The 23,894-nt window shown below is 47.6% G+C and overlaps 1 protein-coding gene across 3 annotated transcripts in view; it reads right to left on the bottom strand.

Annotated features, from left to right (window-relative positions):
• The window catches only part of TRRAP (transformation/transcription domain associated protein), a 1,102,174-nt gene that overhangs the window by 916,722 nt on the left and 161,558 nt on the right, over positions 1-23,894 (bottom strand). The gene's annotated exons all lie outside the window — the stretch shown is intronic.

The raw sequence follows: 23,894 nt of genomic DNA, 5'->3' as shown, positions 1-23,894 counted from the left end.
CCTTCACTCAGGTGGACACTGATGAGGTCTACCCAGGGGCAGGCCACTTCTTGAAAATGAAACCCAAGTCTTCAGCTGGCAGCTAGGTAAGTATGTGTTACTTCCTGCCCCAGGATCAAAGAAGCAGGTCATTCATCAGGCGTTATCAAACCTGTAGGAAGCTGGCTCTTTATATAGACCACAATGAGGTACATTGTGCAAAGAGTCCAAGCAAACCCCAGAGGTATCGCCAAGGCACAAATTACACCCAAAATGCTCTCTTTGTGGTAGTGTAATCGAGCAGCTGGTATATCAGAGGGTAGTACTAAGCATATAAGGGACACACTCATGTAGTGAGAGACACTCAAAGAAATCCAACACCAATTTATAAAAATAACACGTTCTTCTACACAAACTTTGATACCAAGTTCACCGGAGTCAGGTGAGTACTTTCCGAATTATGCATTTTTAGAGTTTTTAAATGACAAAGCATTTTTTGTAAAAGCTGCAATGCAATCCTATGGAGGAAAACAAAGACGGCAAACCAGGTACAGTACAACGACTTACGGTACCAGTCTCCCAGACTTAAGTTGGATTTGGAGCAAGGTCCAAGGCCACACCAACAGGTCACCTCAGGGAGCTCTGGTGCGCCCAGATGCTGAGGTGCATTATGGCGTCAAGTGTCCCATTCAAGTCTAGAGGAACTGGTCTGATTACAAAGTTGCTGCTGGGATGGACTGGAAGGAACACACAGGGGGGCCTCAACCCTTGAGGTCCTTAGGCAAGTGTGGATACCATCAGTCCACTCCTACTTGGGCTGTACAGTGTGGACGCAGGGGTGTCTTCTAGTTTTAGGTTCAGTACTGGAGTTCCTAACTGTTTTAGGGGGACCTGCAGAGACACTCCGCAGGCATGGACTGGGGGTCCAGTCCAACCAAGCACACCAAGCAGGCTCAGGTCTCATGAGTGGGAAGACCTGGATACAATCTTGGTTCTCTTCTTCTAAGCTGGGGTGGACAGGTGCAGAGGTGTCCTAGGGCACCGGGTGTTTATTTTCTGGTCACTGGTGGTTGCAGGGAGGGCCACAGGAAAAGTCGCTGACGCTGTTGTGAAGTCCACAGTAGGTGAGCACAGTGTGGGCTTCTTTTCTGGAGGGCATGGGGACCAAACACACGCTGCAGAGCGTAGGTGCAGTGATGATGTCCTACGATTGGCTTCTGGCAGTCCCGGTCTTTCTTGGGTGCCTGGGGATGCAGAGGAGCAGCTCCTCTGCTCCAAGAGAGTTTCTCCTGGTAATTGGAGAAGCACTGGCAGCTCTCCCAGTTGCTTGAGGTTGCAGCGGCAGGACAGGTCAGTTGCTCAAGGGTCGGGTGCAGCAGGTAGGATGGCAGGGTTGGTGCCATGTAAGTTGCGCTCCTCGGTTCCAGGTTTAGCCGGCTTCTTGTCCACTCCTCCTTTTGAGTCCAGTGATTATCATAGGATCTGGTATGAGGGGGTCCCCTAAATACTCAACTTAGGGGACGTTAACGGGAGTGAGGGGTAGTAGTCAATGGGCTACTTACCCTTGGGAACACTACATCCCCTAGATGACCAGATCTAGGGCATCACCCTGTCCAGAGTTCCTAAATTCCACCACACACAAGATGGCAGAATTTCCTAAGTCATGTCTACTTCGGGCAGGTCACCCCAGTCTGGAAGTGTGAAACGCCTCCTGCATAGCTAATTTCCCCACCTGTCCAGATGCTCAATGGGGTGGGGGGGGGGGGGGGGGTTGGCATCTTCCTCTGAGGAAGGCCAGATCTGCATACAAAGGCGGTGGGCTTTTTTGAAGCTCCTGCCTTGGAATGCAGGTCATCGTCTGGGGTAACACCCCAGCCTGGACAGGCTTTTGTTTCTGACCTCTCGAGAGCAGAGGCTCTCACCCTGGGAGGTCAGATTCTTGTCTGTTAGTGGCAGGATGGCCAGAACCTGTCAGTGAGCTCACCAAAAGTTGGTAGGTTTTTCAGGGGGCACCTCTAAGGAGAAGTGTGGCTCAATGGTTAGAGCGGCAGACCCTGATGCAGAAATCTTGCCCGGGACCAGGGTTCAATTCCCGCCTCAGCGGGTCTTGGGTTCAATTTCCTCGGACCTGATAATTCTTGCATCGGTGCCTAATCTAATTCATGGGTCCCACTCTGTAACTCTGGGCAATAGCTTGCTTAATCTCCACAACGGCCCCAACAGCGCTGGGATGCCTGGCTTCACCTTGGAGGTTGCCCAGGAGTGGGCACCTCACAGGGAAAAGCCAGGAGGGGTTCCACAGCGGTATGCGTACAGCGCCTTGAGACCCTAACGGGTGAGTAGTGCGCTATACAAGTACGAAGTTTACAGTTTTTTTTATTTAACGAGCTGTAGCTCTATGGTCTAAGTTATCCTAGGAGCATGTGTTCAAATAAAAAAAATTAAAAAAAAGACTGTGGGGTCCTTCTGTTCAATAATGATGCTAAGTTAGCATTAAAGTCCAGGACTCAACTAGAGAAATACAGTAGTGAGTAGGAAACCATTATGGCATCCTCCGGTTTCTCAAAAGTATGGACAAGTTTCATAAACTACTAGTCTAAGTTGAGCTTTATCAATGGCAAGGACATACAGGCGGCAGTTATGGAGCCCCAAGTAACTGGCCACTACTGTTACATAAACTGAAAATAAATAGTGATATCTTTGTGACCTCAAAGGCTAGAAAGTTGGCTGAAAATGTTCTGTGGTGCATGACCTCTAGGTCCCAATGAAACTGCGCAGACAGCAGATACCAGCAATTTATAAGCTCAGGGCAAGCAGGGAAGAGTGCAGGCACACTAGTAACGCTGCAGGCAAGTGCAAGTGCATAGGCTTCTTGTGGGTCCAGGCAATGCTTGTTTGCAGTCTTTGTCCTGTCTTTCAGGAGCAATGGGAAGAAGAGATCCTATGGATTCTAGGCAGATTTGAATCCCTGAGCTGTTGTATCTAAGACTGATAGCAAATTTGCTTAACACTGAAATGTAGTGTCTCCTCGATGTCTAGATGATCTGCAAACATTCTTTGTTCAGAGTCAGTAGATTATTAACCCTCAACCCGAATGTAATCTCCACCATCAGTTTCCACGCAGCGTGGGATAAGATTGAATTGACTACTATCATACTGGCTGGCAGTGCTCTTTGGGGGACCTATACCAGCAGAGCCTAGTCAAACAAGTTACTTACCCCCAGTAACGTTTTTTCGTGAGGATACTCTGACCACAGATTGCTCACCTTGTGAATACCCTGGGAACCAAACCGGATCCAGGTATTTTTCTCAGCAATTCCTTTATGTGCTGGTAGGTGGCGTTGTGCGGCTCCATCCCACCCTGAAAGTGACTTTGGGGCCAAAATATACCTGCCAATTCCACAGATCAACATCACTTTTTTATCAGATTTCTGTCACACCACTGAATATGGGGCTTATAGGAATCAGATTATGCCAGTGCGCAGATCTCCCAGTTGAAATCTTTTTAGTATGGACCAGAGTATACACCAGAAAGAATACCACCGAAGGTAGCTAACTTGTTCTTCTGATGGATCTTTCCAACCACAGATTCCTCGCCTTGTGAATGGATACCTAACAGTTCCCCCCCAGGTGGTGGGTCTGTGGAATGGTTTACACCAGAAAGTCCTGTAGGTATGTACGGAAGTGCCTCTTTTTGACATGGTTACCCCACTTTTTTGGCTAGCTTATGATGTGATTTATACTAAGAGTGTGCTGGATTCCTGCTAACCAGGTCCCCAGTTCCATATCTGTTTCTTAAAACTGTACATCTGTCCCCGATTGGCAAATCCTTTACCACCCTCTATAAGTCCCTAGTAAAAGGTACCCTGGGTACCTAGGGCCTGAGGTACTAAAGAGTTCCTAAAGGCTGCAGCACAACTTATGCCACCCTATGGGACCCCTCACCAAGCATATGCCAGGCTGTCATTGCATGCAGTGTGCCCCCCCTCCCTGTACCAGAGCCCCCTCACACCACACCCCACCAGCCCTGTCGGCTGAGTCAAACTGGCCTCCTGCAGCCTCTTTTCGCAGTGACTGCTCCCCCATAAGAACGAATTCGGCACCCAACGCTGTTTTGCACTCTGCACCTGGCCACCCCCTGCTGCTGAAGGTGTACCGTGGGTGATGCCTTGGACCTTGCGATGCCCCCCATAAACCTACTAGCCTCAGGTGTGCTTGCTGACTGCTTTCTGCCAACCTGCCACCCGCGACCCTGCTCTGACCTCCTCTGGTGAGAACCTTTTGCTCTTAGGAGGCACAGAAAAAAAAGCCTGTCCGCGAAACGGTGTACCACCCCCTCACACAGGATGACCTGCTGATTTGCCTTCTTAAGGAAACAAGCTTCAACAGGCTGCAGCCTCTGAAATGCAAAACTGGCTCCCCCTGACTGGAGAGGAAGCCGACCCCCTTGTCCAAAGCCCCATTTTGGCATCTAGACTGGCGGAAAAATTAGCTAGTCGGGTAGGTGTGCCTCCCTCAGGCTAGTACCACCCCTAAGGTGGGCTAATCCAAGGTGAACACGATTTTTCAGAGGCAGTCATCTCTGTGATGGGATACCTATGAATTCTGAGACAGGCTTATGCCCACTTCCCACATAGTGACCCCAAGGGTCAGTAGCCCATTGGCTACTGCCCTACACACCCCTAAAGCCCCTAAATTCAGTGTTTAGGTGAGCTCCCAGCATCAGAGAAGCAGAACCTGAAGACCTAAGACCACCGAGGACACTGATGAGTTGTGAAAGCAAAAAGGAGATAAAAGAAGCAGTTGACCTGGTACCAACGCTGCCGACCTGTCTGCACCCCTCGTCAAAAACTGCACCAAAGTTACCTCGTCCTGCAGCTGTTGACTCCCAAGACCCGAGAGGGCTGTCTGAATTCAAAAAAGACTTAAAACCTCCCACGAACAGCAGACCTTTTCTACAAACTCCACAGAAAGGAATCTGAGGCCTCACAAACCTCCAAAACTAACGGCCAAAGCCACCACTTCACCAGTCATCACCGGCCTGGTCCCCTAGCCCTCTAGAGGTTGAGTCCATGGTGACTTCATCCCTCCTGGACTCCTTCCCCCCCCACCCAGCACCCCCTCACCACACCCCCATGACGCCTGCTGCCTCTTCTGAACACAGGCCCCCTCCACCGCGATCACTCTAAATATATATATTTTTTAAACCACCCGAGGACGCCTCTGCACCAGTGGTCCCTGAGCTGTGGAGAAGAGGACCAGAGATGTCCCCCTGTACCCAAGCATCAGGAGGCTTGAGCCCCGCTGTTGGTTCAGCCCAATTGGCTTTCAAGACAGCCGACACTGTTTTTCAAACTGCACCCGGCGGCCCCTGTGTCGCTGGTGGGGCCTTGGACCTTCCCACCCACTCCCCTAAACTTCTGGACATTGGTCTTGTAAGTCGCTGTACTCTACCTGTTTGCAGAACTTGTTCTTTCTCCCTTGGGTAACATTGCAGATGTCAGAAATTAGCCACTTATTCAAGTGAGAAGAATTTATATTTAAAAACGTACTTACATGAGCGATTTTTCGCTGATGCTAAAACATATATAAAGAGTCAAGTGTGTCATTTATTGACTGTTGTGTGTTTTTGTGGATGTCTTGCACTCCTCTGTGTTAACCATAATTCTGATCAACCACACTACCTCCAAACAGAGCACTTTAGGATTGCATAGCATTGGGGTACCACTGGACTCTTTACACAGTATATTTAGTTATTGACATAAAGAGCCAGTTTCCTACAAGCCAGGATGGGCAAAATGCCCTTAGCGCTGGACCTGGCTATCAAGGCAGCCATACTACATGAATGCTTGAACTAACACCCGGAGCTCTCTTCATGTCCAGTCAATGGAATCTCTCTTCCTCCTTGGACAGATTAGAAGTACTGATTAACATTAGCAAGACAATAGACTGCTCAATGTGGAACAGCATTGCAACCACAGGAAAGAATGCTGCTTTGGTCCTTAGCACCATTTTGTCTGGAAAGAAGGTGGTATACGGTTCCTGGACAAACAGTTCATGTAGCTAACTCAGGCGATGAGCGGACATGATAGCAATGAGGAACATGAGAAACAGTAGCAATCTCAAGGAGCACATGTGCACAGGTTCGGACAGAAAGCACATTATGAATGAGGGAACCAGACTGGGGTTCTACTCGAGGAAACAATGGTTTTGGAGGGAAGATACAGATCAGCCCTTTCAAAAATAATATCACAACAGGTGACTTACATTAAGCAGCCTGATAAGGTAAATGCAGAAAGGCCGATAAGGGTAACAAACAACCTTTAAATGTTGCAGCAACAAGGCCTCACCGGGCTAAACACAAGGAAAAAGAAGAACATCAGAGAACTGGGCTGGCTATACCACGAACATCACCAAACAACAAACATCTACCAGTGTCCTGCATAGGTAGTCTTAGCAGAGGGGCACCTGTAGGAAGTTGGCTCTGTATGTGCTATTTCAAAGTAAGGAATAGCATGCACAGAGTCCAAGGGTTCCCCTTAGAGGTAAGATAGTGGCAAAAAGAGATAATACTAATGCTCTATTTTGTGGTAGTGTGGTCGAGCAATAGGCTTATCCAAGGAGTAGTGTTAAGCATTTGTTGTACATACACATAGACAATAAATGAGGTACACACACTCAGAGACAAATCCAGCCAATAGGTTTTTGTATAGAAAAATATCTTTTCTTAGTTTATTTTAAGAACCACAGGTTCAAATTCTACATGTAATATCTCATTCGAAAGGTATTGCAGGTAAGTACTTTAGGAACTTCAAATCATCAAAATTGCATGTATACTTTTCAAGTTATTCACAAATAGCTGTTTTAAAAGTGGACACTTAGTGCAATTTTCACAGTTCCTAGGGGAGGTAAGTATTTGTTAGGTTAACCAGGTAAGTAAGACACTTACAGGGCTTAGTTCTTGGTCCAAGGTAGCCCACCGTTGGGGGTTCAGAGCAACCCCAAAGTCACCACACCAGCAGCTCAGGGCCGGTCAGGTGCAGAGTTCAAAGTGGTGCCCAAAACACATAGGCTAGAATGGAGAGAAGGGGGTGCCCCGGTTCCGGTCTGCTTGCAGGTAAGTACCCGCGTCTTCGGAGGGCAGACCAGGGGGGTTTTGTAGGGCACCGGGGGGGACACAGGTCCACACAGAAATTTCACCCTCAGCGGCGCGGGGGCGGCCGGGTGCAGTGTAGAAACAAGCGTCGGGTTCGCAATGTTAGTCTATGAGAGATCTCGGGATCTCTTTAGCGCTGCAGGCAGGCAAGGGGGGGGATTCCTCGGGGAAACCTCCACTTGGGTAAGGGAGAGGGACTCCTGGGGGTCACTTCTCCAGTGAAAGTCCGGTCCTTCAGGTCCTGGGGGCTGCGGGTGCAGGGTCTCTCCCAGGCGTCGGGACTTTAGGTTCAAAGAGTCGCGGTCAGGGGAAGCCTCGGGATTCCCTCTGCAGGCGGCGCTGTGGGGGCTCAGGGGGGACAGGTTTTGGTACTCACAGTATCAGAGTAGTCCTGGGGTCCCTCCTGAGGTGTCGGTTCTCCACCAGCCGAGTCGGGGTCGCCGGGTGCAGTGTTGCAAGTCTCACGCTTCTAGCGGGGAGCTTGCAGGGTTCTTTAAAGCTGCTGGAAACAAAGTTGCAGCTTTTCTTGGAGCAGGTCCGCTGTCCTCGGGAGTTTCTTGTCTTTTCGAAGCAGGGGCAGTCCTCAGAGGATGTCGAGGTCGCTGGTCCCTTTGGAAGGCGTCGCTGGAGCAGGATCTTTGGAAGGCAGGAGACAGGCCGGTGAGTTTCTGGAGCCAAGGCAGTTGTCGTCTTCTGGTCTTCCGCTGCAGGGGTTTTCAGCTGGGCAGTCCTTCTTCTTGTAGTTGCAGGAATCTAATTTTCTAGGGTTCAGGGTAGCCCTTAAATACTAAATTTAAGGGCGTGTTTAGGTCTGGGGGGTTAGTAGCCAATGGCTACTAGCCCTGAGGGTGGGTACACCCTCTTTGTGCCTCCTCCCAAGGGGAGGGGGTCACAATCCTAACCCTATTGGGGGAATCCTCCATCGGCAAGATGGAGGATTTCTAAAAGTCAGAGTCACCTCAGCTCAGGACACCTTAGGGGCTGTCCTGACTGGCCAGTGACTCCTCCTTGTTTTTCTCATTATTTTCTCCGGCCTTGCCGCCAAAAGTGGGGCCTGGCCGGAGGGGGCGGGCAACTCCACTAGCTGGAGTGTCCTGCTGGGTTGGCACAAAGGAGGTGAGCCTTTGAGGCTCACCGCCAGGTGTGACAATTCCTGCCTGGGGGAGGTGTTAGCATCTCCACCCAGTGCAGGCTTTGTTACTGGCCTCAGAGTGACAAAGGCACTCTCCCCATGGGGCCAGCAACATGTCTCGGTTTGTGGCAGGCTGCTAAAACTAGTCAGCCTACACAGATAGTCGGTTAAGTTTCAGGGGGCACCTCTAAGGTGCCCTCTGTGGTGTATTTTACAATAAAATGTACACTGGCATCAGTGTGCATTTATTGTGCTGAGAAGTTTGATACCAAACTTCCCAGTTTTCAGTGTAGCCATTATGGTGCTGTGGAGTTCGTGTTTGACAGACTCCCAGACCATATACTCTTATGGCTACCCTGCACTTACAATGTCTAAGGTTTTGTTTAGACACTGTAGGGGTACCATGCTCATGCACTGGTACCCTCACCTATGGTATAGTGCACCCTGCCTTAGGGCTGTAAGGCCTGCTAGAGGGGTGGCTTACCTATACTGCATAGGCAGTGAGAGGCTGGCATGGCACCCTGAGGGGAGTGCCATGTCGACTTACTCGTTTTTGTCCTCACTAGCCCACACAAGCTGGCAAGCAGTGTGTCTGTGCTGAGTGAGAGGTCTCCAGGGTGGCATAAGACATGCTGCAGCCCTTAGAGACCTTCCTTGGCATCAGGGCCCTTGGTACTAGAAGTACCAGTTACAAGGGACTTATCTGGATGCCAGGGTCTGCCAATTGTGGATACAAAAGTACAGGTTAGGGAAAGAACACTGGTGCTGGGGCCTGGTTAGCAGGCCTCAGCACACTTTCAATTGTAAACATAGCATCAGCAAAGGCAAAAAGTCAGGGGGCAACCATGCCAAGGAGGCATTTCCTTACACAACCCCCCCCCAAACGAAAGAGGATGAGACTAACCTTTCCCAAGAGAGTCTTCATTTTCTAAGTGGAAGAACCTGGAAAGGCCATCTGCATTGGCATGGGCAGTCCCAGGTCTGTGTTCCACTATAAAGTCCATTCCCTGTAGGGAGATGGACCACCTCAACAGTTTAGGATTTTCACCTTTCATTTGCATCAGCCATTTGAGAGGTCTGTGGTCAGTTTGAACTAGGAAGTGAGTCCCAAAGAGGTATGGTCTCAGCTTCTTCAGGGACCAAACCACAGCAAAGGCCTCCCTCTCAATGGCACTCCAACGCTGCTCCCTGGGGAGTAACCTCCTGCTAATGAAAGCAACAGGCTGGTCAAGGCCATCATCATTTGTTTGGGACAAAACTGCCCCTATCCCATGTTCAGAGGCATCAGTCTGTACAATGAACTGCTTAGAATAATCTGGAGCTTTTAGAACTGGTGCTGAGCACATTGCCTGTTTCAGGGTGTCAAAGGCCTGTTGGCATTCCACAGTCCAGTTTACTTTCTTGGGCATTTTCTTGGAGGTGAGTTCAGTGAGGGCTGTCACAATGGATCCATATCCCTTCACAAACCTCCTGTAATACCCAGTCAAGCCAAGGAATGCCCTGACTTGAGTCTGGGTTTTTGGAGCTACCCAGTCCAGAATAGTCTGGATCTTGGGTTGGAGTGGCTGAACTTGGCCTCCACCTACAAGGTGGCCCAAGTAAACCACAGTTCCCTGCCCTATCTGGCATTTGGATGCCTTGATAGAGAGGCCTGCAGATTGCAGAGCCTTCAAAACCTTCTTCAGGTGGACCAGGTGATCCTGCCAGGTGGAGCTAAAGACAGCAATATCATCAAGATAAGCTGTGCTAAAGGACTCCAAGCCAGCAAGGACTTGATTCACCAACCTTTGGAAGGTGGCAGGGGCATTCTTTAAACCAAAGGGCATAACAGTAAACTGATAATGCCCATCAGGTGTGGAGAATGCTGTTTTCTCTTTTGCTCCAGGTGCCATTTTTATTTGCCAGTACCCTGCTGTCAAGTCAAAGGTACTTAAGAATTTGGCAGCACCTAATTTGTCTATGAGCTCATCAGCTCTTGGAATTGGATGAGCATCTGTCTTGGTGACAGAATTGAGCCCTCTGTAGTCCACACAAAACCTCATCTCTTTCTTTCCATCTTTGGTGTGAGGTTTGGGGACTAAGACCACTGGGCTAGCCCAGGGGCTGTCAGAGCGCTCAATTACTCCCAATTCCAGCATCTTGTGGACTTCCACCTTGATGCTTTCCTTAACATGGTCAGATTGTCTAAAGATTTTGTTCTTGACAGGCATGCTGTCTCCTGTGTCCACATCATGGGTACACAGGTGTGTCTGACCAGGGGTTAAGGAGAAGAGTTCAGAAAACTGTTGTAGGACTCTCCTACAATCAGCTTGCTGTTGGCCAGAGAGGGTGTCTGAGTAGATCACTCCATCTACTGTGCCATCTTTTGGGTCTGATGACAGAAGATCAGGGAGAGGTTCACTCTCTGCCTCCTGATCCTCATCTGTTACCATCAACAGATTGACATCAGCCCTGTCGTGGAAGAGCTTAAGGCGGTTTACATGGATCACCCTCTTGGGGCTCCTGCTTGTGCCCAGGTCCACCAGGTAGGTGACCTGACTCTTCCGTTCTAGTACTGGGTAAGGGCCACTCCATTTGTCCTGGAGTGCCCTGGGAGCCACAGGCTCCAGAACCCAGACTTTCTGCCCTGGTTGGAACTCAACCAGTGCAGCCTTTTGGTCATACCAAAACTTCTGGAGCTGTTGGCTGGCCTCAAGGTTTTTGGTTGCCTTTTCCATGTACTCTGCCATTCTAGAGCGAAGGCCAAGTACATAGTCCACTATGTCCTGTTTAGGCTCATGGAGAGGTCTCTTCCAGCCTTCTTTAACAAGAGCAAGTGGTCCCCTTACAGGATGACCAAACAGAAGTTCAAAGGGTGAGAATCCTACTCCCTTCTGTGGCACCTCTCTGTAAGCGAAAAGCAGACATGGCAAGAGGACATCCCATCTCCTTTTGAGCTTTTCTGGGAGCCCCATGATCATGCCTTTTAATGTCTTGTTGAATCTCTCAACCAAGCCATTAGTTTGTGGATGGTATGGTGTAGTGAATTTATAAGTCACTCCACACTCATTCCACATGTGCTTTAGGTATGCTGACATGAAGTTGGTACCTCTGTCAGACACCACCTCCTTAGGGAAACCCACTCTGGTAAAGATACCAATGAGGGCCTTGGCTACTGCAGGGGCAGTAGTCGACCTAAGGGGAATAGCTTCAGGATACCTGGTAGCATGATCCACTACTACCAGGATATACATATTTCCTGAGGCTGTGGGAGGTTCCAGTGGACCAACTATGTCCACACCCACTCTTTCAAAGGGAACCCCCACCACTGGAAGTGGAATGAGGGGGGCCTTTGGATGCCCACCTGTCTTACCACTGGCTTGACAGGTGGGGCAGGAGAGGCAAAACTCCTTAACCATGTTGGACATATTGGGCCAGTAGAAGTGGTTGACTAACCTCTCCCACGTCTTGGTTTGTCCCAAATGTCCAGCAAGGGGAATGTCATGGGCCAATGTTAGGATGAACTTCCTGAACAGCTGAGGCACTACCACTCTCCTAGTGGCACCAGGTTTGGGGTCTCTGGCCTCAGTGTACAGGAGTCCATCTTCCCAATAGACCCTATGCGTTCCATTTTTCTTGCCTTTGGACTCTTCAGCAGCTTGCTGCCTAAGGCCTTCAAGAGAGGGACAGGTTTCTTGTCCCTTACACAGCTCCTCCCTTGAGGGTCCCCCTGGGCCTAAGAGCTCAACCTGATAAGGTTCAAGCTCCAAAGGCTCAGTTCCCTCAGAGGGCAGAACTTCTTCCTGAGAAGAGAGGTTCCCTTTCTTTTGCTGTGTTGCAGTTGGTTTCCCAACTGACTTTCCTTTCCTCTTGGTAGGCTGGGCCATTCTTCCAGACTCCAGCTCTACTTGTTCACCCTGTGCCTTGCATTGTGCTCTGGTTTTCACACACACCAGTTCAGGGACACCCAGCATTGCTGCATGGGTTTTTAGTTCTACCTCAGCCCATGCTGAGGACTCCAGGTCATTTCCAAGCAGACAGTCCACTGGGATATTTGAGGAGACCACCACCTGTTTCAGGCCATTGACCCCTCCCCATTCTAAAGTAACCATTGCCATGGGATGTACTTTTCTCTGATTGTCAGCGTTGGTGACTGTGTAAGTTTTTCCAGTCAGGTATTGGCCAGGGGAAACCAGTTTCTCTGTCACCATGGTGACACTGGCACCTGTATCCCTCAGGCCCTCTATTCTAGTCCCATTAATTAAGAGTTGCTGTCTGTATTTTTGCATGTTAGGCGGCCAGACAGCTAGTGTGGCTAAATCCACCCCACCCTCAGAAACTAGAATAGCTTCAGTGTGGACCCTGATTTGCTCTGGGCACACTGTTGATCCCACTTGGAGACTAGCCATACCAGTGTTACCTGGATGGGAGTTTGGAGTGGAACCTTTCTTGGGACAGGCCTTGTCTCCTGTTTGGTGTCCATGCTGTTTACAGCTATGACACCAGGCCTTTTTGGGATCAAAGTTTTTACCCTTGTACCCATTGTTTTGTGAAGAGGCTCTGGGCCCACCCTCCTGAGCAGGTTTTTGGGGGCCTGAAGAAGACTCTTTACTATTTTTAGTTTTGGTTGTCTCATCACCCTTCCCCTGGGGAGTCTTTGTGACCCCTTTCTTTTGGTCACCCCCTGTTGAAGTCTTGGACACCCTTGTCTTGACCCAATGGTCCGCCTTCTTTCCCAATTCTTGGGGAGAAATTGGTCCTAGGTCTACCAGATGCTGATGCAGTTTATCATTGAAACAATTACTTAACAGGTGTTCTTTCACAAATAAATTGTACAGCCCATCATAATTACTTACACCACTGCCTTGAATCCAACCATCTAGTGTTTTCACTGAGTAGTCAACAAAGTCAACCCAGGTCTGGCTCGAGGATTTTTGAGCCCCCCTGAACCTAATCCTGTACTCCTCAGTGGAGAATCCAAAGCCCTCAATCAGGGTACCCTTCATGAGGTCATAAGATTCTGCATCTTTTCCAGAGAGTGTGAGGAGTCTATCCCTACACTTTCCAGTGAACATTTCCCAAAGGAGAGCACCCCAGTGAGATCTGTTCACTTTTCTGGTTACACAAGCCCTCTCAAAAGCTGTGAACCACTTGGTGATGTCATCACCATCTTCAAATTTTGTCACAATCCCTTTGGGGATTTTTAACATGTCAGGAGAATCTCTGACCCTATTTATATTGCTGCCACCATTGATGGGTCCTAGGCCCATCTCTTGTCTTTCCCTTTCTATGGCTAGGAGCTGTCTCTCTAAAGCCAATCTTTTGGCCATCCTGGCTAACAGGAGGTCATCTTCACTGAGAGCATCCTCAGTGATTTCAGAAATGTGGGACCCTCCTGTGAGGGACTCACTATTTCTGACTAACACAGTTGGAGACAGGACTTGAGGGGTCCTGTTCTCCCTATTTAGGACTGGAGGAGGGACATTGGCCTCCAAGTCACTAATTTCTTCCTCTGTGATGTCATCATCAGAGGGGTTGGCTTTTTCAAACTCTGCCAACAGCTCCTGGAGCTGAATTTTGGTAGGTCTGGAGCCAATGGTTATTTTTTTGATATTACAGAGAGACCTTAGCTCCCTCATCTTAAGATGGAGGTAAGGTGTGGTGTCGAGTTCCACCACCTGCATCTCTGTATCAGACATTATTCTGCTAAGAGTTGGAATACTTTTTAAAGAATCTAAAACTGTTTCTAGAATCTAATTTCAAACTTTTAACAAACTTTTAAACTCTAAAAGACAATGCTAAACAGGGACTTAACACACAAGGCCCTAGCAGGACTTTTAAGAATTTAGAAAAATTTCAAATTGCAAAAATGAATTTCTAATGACAATTTTGGAATTTGTCGTGTGATCAGGTATTGGCTGAGTAGTCCAGCAAATGCAAAGTCTTGTACCCCACCGCTGATCCACCAATGTAGGAAGTTGGCTCTGTATGTGCTATTTCAAAGTAAGGAATAGCATGCACAGAGTCCAAGGGTTCCCCTTAGAGGTAAGATAGTGGCAAAAAGAGATAATACTAATGCTCTATTTTGTGGTAGTGTGGTCGAGCAATAGGCTTATCCAAGGAGTAGTGTTAAGCATTTGTTGTACATACACATAGACAATAAATGAGGTACACACACTCAGAGACAAATCCAGCCAATAGGTTTTTGTATAGAAAAATATATTTTCTTAGTTTATTTTAAGAACCACAGGTTCAAATTCTACATGTAATATCTCATTCGAAAGGTATTGCAGGTAAGTACTTTAGGAACTTCAAATCATCAAAATTGCATGTATACTTTTCAAGTTATTCACAAATAGCTGTTTTAAAAGTGGACACAGTGCAATTTTCACAGTTCCTAGGGGAGGTAAGTATTTGTTAGGTTAACCAGGTAAGTAAGACACTTACAGGGCTTAGTTCTTGGTCCAAGGTAGCCCACCGTTGGGGGTTCAGAGCAACCCCAAAGTCACCACACCAGCAGCTCAGGGCCGGTCAGGTGCAGAGTTCAAAGTGGTGCCCAAAACACATAGGCTAGAATGGAGAGAAGGGGGTGCCCCGGTTCCGGTCTGCTTGCAGGTAAGTACCCGCGTCTTCGGAGGGCAGACCAGGGGGGTTTTGTAGGGCACCGGGGGGGACACAGGTCCACACAGAAATTTCACCCTCAGCGGCGCGGGGGCGGCCGGGTGCAGTGTAGAAACAAGCGTCGGGTTCGCAATGTTAGTCTATGAGAGATCTCGGGATCTCTTTAGCGCTGCAGGCAGGCAAGGGGGGGATTCCTCGGGGAAACCTCCACTTGGGTAAGGGAGAGGGACTCCTGGGGGTCACTTCTCCAGTGAAAGTCCGGTCCTTCAGGTCCTGGGGGCTGTGGGTGCAGGGTCTCTCCCAGGCGTCGGGACTTTAGGTTCAAAGAGTCGCGGTCAGGGGAAGCCTCGGGATTCCCTCTGCAGGCGGCGCTGTGGGGGCTCAGGTTTTGGTACTCACAGTATCAGAGTAGTCCTGGGGTCCCTCCTGAGGTGTCGGTTCTCCACCAGCCGAGTCGGGGTCGCCGGGTGCAGTGTTGCAAGTCTCACGCTTCTTGCGTGGAGCTTGCAGGGTTCTTTAAAGCTGCTGGAAACAAAGTTGCAGCTTTTCTTGGAGCAGGTCCGCTGTCCTCGGGAGTTTCTTGTCTTTTCGAAGCAGGGGCAGTCCTCAGAGGATGTCGAGGTCGCTGGTCCCTTTGGAAGGCGTCGCTGGAGCAGGATCTTTGGAAGGCAGGAGACAGGCCGGTGAGTTTCTGGAGCCAAGGCAGTTGTCGTCTTCTGGTCTTCCGCTGCAGGGGTTTTCAGCTGGGCAGTCCTTCTTCTTGTAGTTGCAGGAATCTAATTTTCTAGGGTTCAGGGTAGCCCTTAAATACTAAATTTAAGGGCGTGTTTAGGTCTGGGGGGTTAGTAGCCAATGGCTACTAGCCCTGAGGGTGGGTACACCCTCTTTGTGCCTCCTCCCAAGGGGAGGGGGTCACAATCCTAACCCTATTGGGGGAATCCTCCATCGGCAAGATGGAGGATTTCTAAAAGTCAGAGTCACCTCAGCTCAGGACACCTTAGGGGCTGTCCTGACTGGCCAGTGACTCCTCCTTGTTTTTCTCATTATTTTCTCCGGCCTTGCCGCCAAAAGTGGGGCCTGGCCGGAGGGGGCGGGCAACTCCACTAGCTGGAGTGTCCTGCTGGGTTGGCACAAAGGAGGTGAGCCTTTGAGGCTCACCGCCAGGTGTGACAATTCCTGCCTGGGGGAGGTGTTAGCATCTCCACCCAGTGCAGGCTTTGTTACTGGCCTCAGAGTGACAAAGGCACTCTCCCCATGGGGCCAGCAACATGTCTCGGTTTGTGGCAGGCTGCTAAAACTAGTCAGCCTACACAGATAGTCGGTTAAGTTTCAGGGGGCACCTCTAAGGTGCCCTCTGTGGTGTATTTTACAATAAAATGTACACTGGCATCAGTGTGCATTTATTGTGCTGAGAAGTTTGATACCAAACTTCCCAGTTTTCAGTGTAGCCATTATGGTGCTGTGGAGTTCGTGTTTGACAGACTCCCAGACCATATACTCTTATGGCTACCCTGCACTTACAATGTCTAAGGTTTTGTTTAGACACTGTAGGGGTACCATGCTCATGCACTGGTACCCTCACCTATGGTATAGTGCACCCTGCCTTAGGGCTGTAAGGCCTGCTAGAGGGGTGGCTTACCTATACTGCATAGGCAGTGAGAGGCTGGCATGGCACCCTGAGGGGAGTGCCATGTCGACTTACTCGTTTTTGTCCTCACTAGCCCACACAAGCTGGCAAGCAGTGTGTCTGTGCTGAGTGAGAGGTCTCCAGGGTGGCATAAGACATGCTGCAGCCCTTAGAGACCTTCCTTGGCATCAGGGCCCTTGGTACTAGAAGTACCAGTTACAAGGGACTTATCTGGATGCCAGGGTCTGCCAATTGTGGATACAAAAGTACAGGTTAGGGAAAGAACACTGGTGCTGGGGCCTGGTTAGCAGGCCTCAGCACACTTTCAATTGTAAACATAGCATCAGCAAAGGCAAAAAGTCAGGGGGCAACCATGCCAAGGAGGCATTTCCTTACAGCACCTTATTGAAAAAAATAGCATTCACTAATTTGGAAGGGAGACAGAAAGTGGTCAACTGCTCAATCTCCAAGCATGAAGGTGTAAGTTATGCAAGCTCAGATGCTCCTATTTTTATGGCAGTAGGCCCTCCCAAAGAGGCAGTTGAATCAGAAGACAAATGCTCATATACCTGCCCCAGATCAGAGCTACTGGGAGACCAATATATTTCCTTGCTGCGGAGGCCACTGAGACTTCACATCCCACTGCAGAGCTTGCATATGCCAAATGTCATAGTCAACTAGCAGGATACGAGGCCAAGAAGGAGCAGAACCACTCTCATTAAGACAGAGGTCAAAGGTTCAAACATCAGGATCATGGCCCGGATGTCCTATACTCATCAAGGCAGGGGAAGGATCAAAACTGCATCATGCTCTAATGAAAGAGTCGCCATAAAGGAGTTAGATGAGACTTCGGCATGTTGATGGTAAACTCCAGGGATGTCAATGGCTTGGCTGTCGTCTGGAAGTGGTCCACAACTGTTTGAGGAGAGCCTGCCTCTAGCAACCAGTCATCAAGGTATGGGAAGACTTGTATTCCCAGCCTTCTCAGATGAGCAGCAACCACTACCATCACTTATCAACACGCAAGGGGCACTGGGGAGGACAAAGGAAAGCACAGTGAATTAAAAGTGATTCCTGCATACCTGAAACCGCAAGTAATGTCTTATGGATTGCAGGACAGGGATGTGAAAATAGGCATCCTAAATTATAAATGCCAACATCAAATCACCTGGATCCAGGGCAGATAGAACTTGGCTCAAAATAAGCCTCCATGAGTGTGAATTTCTTGTAGGAGAACACAACTGATCCTCGGAAAGCTTTTGTGGTGTTGTTGGTTAGCCTCCAGGGGCAAAAACGTATTTGACTTCCAATCTACGAGAGTGCACAGCCTAGGGTAAGCAAAAGGCGTTTGCAGTGGCGGCTAATGCAGGAAATTTGGCAGCCCGTTGCCCCTTGGGGAATGGTGATTGGTGGCTGGATCGTCACCCTCTACAGAAAGAAGGACAGGGAGGTCTGTTAGAGTCAAAAGCTTTTGTGGCCTCTACAGAAAACCTCTTTAGGAGCCTGAAAAGGGGCAATATTGTTGAAAACTGCTGCACAGGCAGTTCAAGGCCAACAGAGGGTGCTGTGCTTTCCTTTCTTAAAGTGCTTTAAGTCTGCCTTGTCTGCGAAGAGACTTGTACGATCAAATTGCATGTCCATGTAGCACTGTTGAGATTTAGCTGGAGAAGCCAGTTGATCTTTTCCATCTGAGACGGTGAATCACCACATTGGTACAAACTGGAATACACAGTCAAAACTGTCCAAGCCTGATTTGATGATGTACTTAGATACTTCTAAAAAAGTGTGGATTATTTGCTGGAGGTAGGCAAGAAAATCATCTGGGACTGCAGGCAAGATCTTGTTCACCATGTCCCACAACACAGGTGTGTAACACCCAAGGAGCCCATGAGAAATGACACATGGAACGTAAAGGCTGGCAGAGGAGAACATCCTTTTTCTGAATGTCTCCATGTGTTTTGACTCGCTGTCTGGCAGGGTGGTTGGAAATGCACTGAGTTGAGGCTCTCTAATGTTGGATGCTGCAGGAGGAAAGATGGGTCCCCAGAGATGGTCTGTGCCATTATGCTGTTTTTTTATTGACAAGAGGAAAAGAGCCTTACTTTGACCAGAGGACCAAGCAGTGCCTGTGAGGGCTTTGTTGAATGTTATTGGAGGTTCTGAAAAGTTCTGCCTGGCTGCAGGACCTCAGTGAAAGTATTGGTTTGAACCCAAACTGAGGAAAGATGGAGATCAAGAACTTCTGCTGGTCTTCTAATCACTATGACAGAAAAAGCTAATTTCCCCCATAGGGTGGCCAGGTGGGTAAGTCCAGTGTTTGGACATATGTCAAGGCCACTGGACTCTTGGCAGTCCAAATTTAGATTCTCATCACCTATAGTTGTGGCTTATCACCATCCTCGTCGTCCTGTTGCTACGGGTCTGAAGATCTACATGGCAAAGGAAACCTATTAAAATCAGAATGCTGTGCAATAGGCAGAGTTGGGCTCCACTTCAATCAAGGTTGTGTCCGATCACTTCCGAGCCTGAAATTACTATGGGCTCACCCTACAGCATCAACGCATGGGCAACAGGCTTGGTGTTCGGAGTTACCCATGGATCTGGGAACTATGGATGGATAAGGACTAATGAGAGAATCAGCTCCACACTAGGCAACTGATCTTGAGGTACCCTGATGCACATGACATCTCCTGGCAAGAGTGGCAGGAACAACATGTTCCATATTTTTACTTCACATGTTTCTTCTAATTTGACTTCCCTGAATACTTGGAGTGGGATGAAGCTCCATCTCCCGAGCAGGCTCAGCGAAAGAATGCATCTATGCCCTCGATGTCTCTTGGGAAATCAAGCTTTACTACTGTGCTCAGTGACATAGGTTGGCCTTGTGGTCCCAGATGGCATACAGGTTCATTCAAGCTCACATGTCACCCAACTTTTGATGTGTACTTTTTTCGGAGTTATTGGATATACAGGGAGTGCAGAATTATTAGGCAAATGAGTATTTTGACCACATCATCCTCTTTATGCATGTTGTCTTACTCCAAGCTGTATAGGCTCGAAAGCCTACTACCAATTAAGCATATTAGGTGATGTGCATCTCTGTAATGAGAAGGGGTGTGGTCTAATGACATCAACACCCTATATCAGGTGTGCATAATTATTAGGCAACTTCCTTTCCTTTGGCAAAATGGGTCAAAAGAAGGACTTGACAGGCTCAGAAAAGTAAAAAATAGTGAGATATCTTGCAGAGGGATACAGCACTCTTAAAATTGCAAAGCTTCTGAAGCGTGATCATCGAACAATCAAGCGTTTCATTCAAAATAGTCAACAGGGTCGCAAGAAGCGTGTGGAAAAACCAAGGCGCAAATTAACTGCCCATGAACTGAGAAAAGTCAAGCGTGCAGCTGCCACGATGCCACTTGCCACCAGTTTGGCCATATTTCAGAGCTGCAACATCACTGGAGTGCCCAAAAGCACAAGGTGTGCAATACTCAGAGACATGGCCAAGGTAAGAAAGGCTGAAAGACGACCACCACTGAACAAGACACACAAGCTGAAACGTCAAGACTGGGCCTAGAAATATCTCAAGACTGATTTTCCTAAGGTTTTATGGACTGATGAAATGAGAGTGAGTCTTGATGGGCCAGATGGATGGGCCCGTGGCTGGATTGGTAAAGGGCAGAGAGCTCCAGTCCGACTCAGACGCCAGCAAGGTGGAGGTGGAGTACTGGTTTGGGCTGGTAACATCAAAGATGAGCTTGTGGGGCCTTTTCGGGTTGAGGATGGAGTCAAGCTCAACTCCCAGTCCTACTGCCAGTTCCTGGAAGACACCTTCTTCAAGCAGTGGTACAGGAAGAAGTCTGCATCCTTCAAGAAAAACATGATTTTCATGCAGGACAATGCTCCATCACACGCGTCCAAGTACTCCACAGCGTGGCTGGCAAGAAAGGGTATAAAAGAAGGAAATCTAATGACATGGCCTCCTTGTTCACCTGATCTGAACCCCATTGAGAACCTGTGGTCCATCATCAAATGTGAGATTTACAAGGAGGGAAAACAGTACACCTCTCTGAACAGTGTCTGGGAGGCTGTGGTTGCTGCTGCACGCAATGTTGATGGTGAACAGATCAAAACACTGACAGAATCCATGGATGGCAGGCTTTTGAGTGTCCTTGCAAAGAAAGGTGGCTATATTGGTCACTGATTTGTTTTTGTTTTGTTTTTGAATGTCAGAAATGTATATTTGTGAATGTTGAGATGTTATATTGGTTTCACTGGTAATAATAAATAATTGAAATGGGTATATATTTTTTTTTGTTAAGTTGCCTAATAATTATGCACAGTAATAGTCACCTGCACACACAGATATCCCCCTAACATAGCTAAAACTAAAAACTACTTCCAAAAATTTCAGCTTTGATATTAATGAGTTTTTTGGGTTCATTGAGAACATGGTTGTTGTTCAATAATAAAATTAATCCTCAAAAATACAACTTGCCTAATAATTCTGCACTCCCTGTAGTTTGGAGATTCAATCACTTCCAGCAGTGAGGCATTCGGGCCTATGTAAGTCAAAAGGTTAAAAACCACTGGATTAGAGCATTTTCCTTAGAGTTGAAGTCTTCTGCATCCCTAGCTTCAGAACCACTTCTTTGCTGGATCGCAGTAAAGGATAAAAATACGGTGTGGGCCCAACACTACTGGACCCAACGGTTAACTGTCTCCCTGGACTGAAGTGGTCTCAGAGAATATCTCGGAAAATGTTGTGGCCCGGCCTATAGAGTTTTACTCACCAGTCTAGCCAGATAGCTCAGAACTGCTAAGCCACCTGTAACGATTTATTGCATCATAAAGGAATGACCTACACTCTATTTTAATTTGAAAAATTCTTTCTTATCCCTAGTTTTCTTCCTTTGATGTATTTAAAAAAATATATATGTGCCATATTCTTATAAACTGGAGCTAGATTTCTGTTGTGTCAGGTTTCTCACTTACTGTTTTGGTACTTCTAAACGCTTTACATTTGCTCCTTTAAGCCCAACTGCTCTGTGGCGGAGCCACCAAGGACTGAGCTAAAGCTTTTATTAAAGAACCTAACAGGCCTGATAGCTACTGACATTATTACATGGTGAACTCTCACAACCACAACATACAATAATCTACCTTCTTACAAAGGTCTTACTGCTTGCTCCTGGCACATTCTCAAGCCCAGCTTCTTGTTGCACCACATGCAGAACCTCCTACACTTACATGATTATAAAAACTCAGTTTAAGGCAGCAGCAACTCACACAAGATTGCCAGGCAATCAATAAGAAGCTTCAAGTGACCATATTGAAAGACATCAGGACCTAAAGAGGCAAGTTAAACAATTTAAATCCAGCCTAACATCCTAAAAAGAAGATTTGGTCGGATTGAAAATCTCCAGTATAGGTGTAGAGACAGCGGGTGTAGGGCTGGATATCACCATAAATATGGCCCATCTTGAGTAATTCTTGCAGTTGAAGGTGAGATCTTGACAATCATCTCGGGGCAGAGAAGAGAGGCAAAGCAGACAGGATTTTTTTTTGCCCAGATAACTGAAAGGGTGTTTACCAGATAGGGGTTTCCAGAATCCTGGAGGCACAAACAGAGCATTGTATGCTAGTTGTAAAAAGAACTTTCTGCGGTACTATCCGTCTGAGAAAATGCCTTTTAACACATTGTTGTTCAAGACCAATTTTTGCTGTTCTAATCATTGATGACTTACCTAGTCCAAGTATGGCTAAATGAAGGCACAATGTCTGTGGGGGGGGGGGGGATTGGGGGGGGGGGAACGGAACCACTGCAATGATTTTCGAAAACCTTTTGGGAGCAGATTTTAAGCAAAAGGGCAGTACTTTGTATTTTAAATGCTTGGTTTCATCTTTAAAACTCCAGAGTTCTGGAAGAAATGAGACAGAAATAACGATCCTATAGATACAATGGAAGCATCTAACTCTCTTTCTGATGTGGAAACATCTGATAAAGCCCTCACATTTGGAATTGTTCCTTCTTAACCCATTTCTAGGTCTTTTTCAGACAAAACAAAATGGACAAAACTCTTTTGGATCTGGATCTATAGCATTCTCCTCTAAGTAACTTCTTCACTGAATTAACTGATCCAGCATAGCAAGATTCTCCTCCTCCATAATAGTACAGGACCAAAGGAAAATCCGATTTAGCACACAATGAGCACAATATCTAGCACCCACAAATCCTTTATGACCTTTCTTTCACGTTGAGAGACAGCTGAACATTCTTACGCCCACTGGGAAGCAAAACAGTGGGGGTAGCAGGTTGGAATCATTGTTTTGAGATATTTCCTGGTGGCAGCTTAAGACCGTTGACCACTCCTGTTGCCTCAGGATGTTGCCTGTTTTTAAAAAGATAGTTTGTTTGTTACTGCAGCTGTTTCTTCCTGAATGGAATAAAGACACACTGCTTACATCTGCCATAGCCACAAAAGCTGGACTTTAGAGCATTATTTCTTTTTCTCAGCTTGCACGCCCAAATTGCAAAGAACCATTACAAGATAGCTCCAACATCTTATGTTGTTCTTGAAAGGTTAGACATGTTAACCAGAGCCACATAGATGTCTGGTAGATATTGTCTGGAAGATGTCAGAAGTGTCCTGACCTCCTAAAGTAGTAGAAGCAGACTCACACAAGGTAGAGAGGGAAGATCAGTACTTCCCATCCTGGGGAAAATAAAGTTTTGCATACCAGACTTTCCAATTTCATGCCCTACTTCAGTGGTTCCCAACCTTTTGATTTCTGTGGAACCCCACTTTACATTAATGGAACCCAGGGACCCCCACTCAATCATCATTAGAATTCGGGGACCCCCGCCTGAGTCATTACTGGAAGCTGGGGACCTAATTTGTCAATATTAATTAATATTTTTTAATTTTCTAGGCTCTCGCGGACCCACTGAGAAGGCTTCGCGGACCCCTAGGGGTCCCCGGACCACAGGTTGGGAACCACTGCCCTACTTAGTTAACAATTCAGACAATTTCCTGCTTTTTCCTTTTTCTCTATGTATGGTAATGCGGAGGTGTTTCAGTCAAAGATGTTTTTTAGGTTTTAATTTAGTTAAATGGATATTAAAAAAAAAAAAAGTAAACGTTGCGTAACAGGCCATGCATTTTGAGAAACATGTATTTAGACCATGTGTTGTGGGATCTCCAACAAGTGTGGAGATAATCCACTCTTTATGAATATCAGAAAGAATTCCGCAGTGAAAAATCACCAAAACAACTGAATCTCATTCCATTGTTGGTGAATATCCCTGTCCTATTCTAAAGTTACGTCAGATACCAGATAAATCCGCTATCACAACAGAGAACCACATACAAAGTAGTATGATTACATATTCCAAAGCA

The sequence above is a fragment of the Pleurodeles waltl genome, chromosome 10, assembly GCF_031143425.1.
Source record: "Pleurodeles waltl isolate 20211129_DDA chromosome 10, aPleWal1.hap1.20221129, whole genome shotgun sequence".
NCBI lineage: Eukaryota > Metazoa > Chordata > Amphibia > Caudata > Salamandridae > Pleurodeles > Pleurodeles waltl.
The sequence above is the reverse complement of the archived record's forward strand: the minus strand, read 5'-3'. Positions and strand labels throughout refer to the sequence as shown.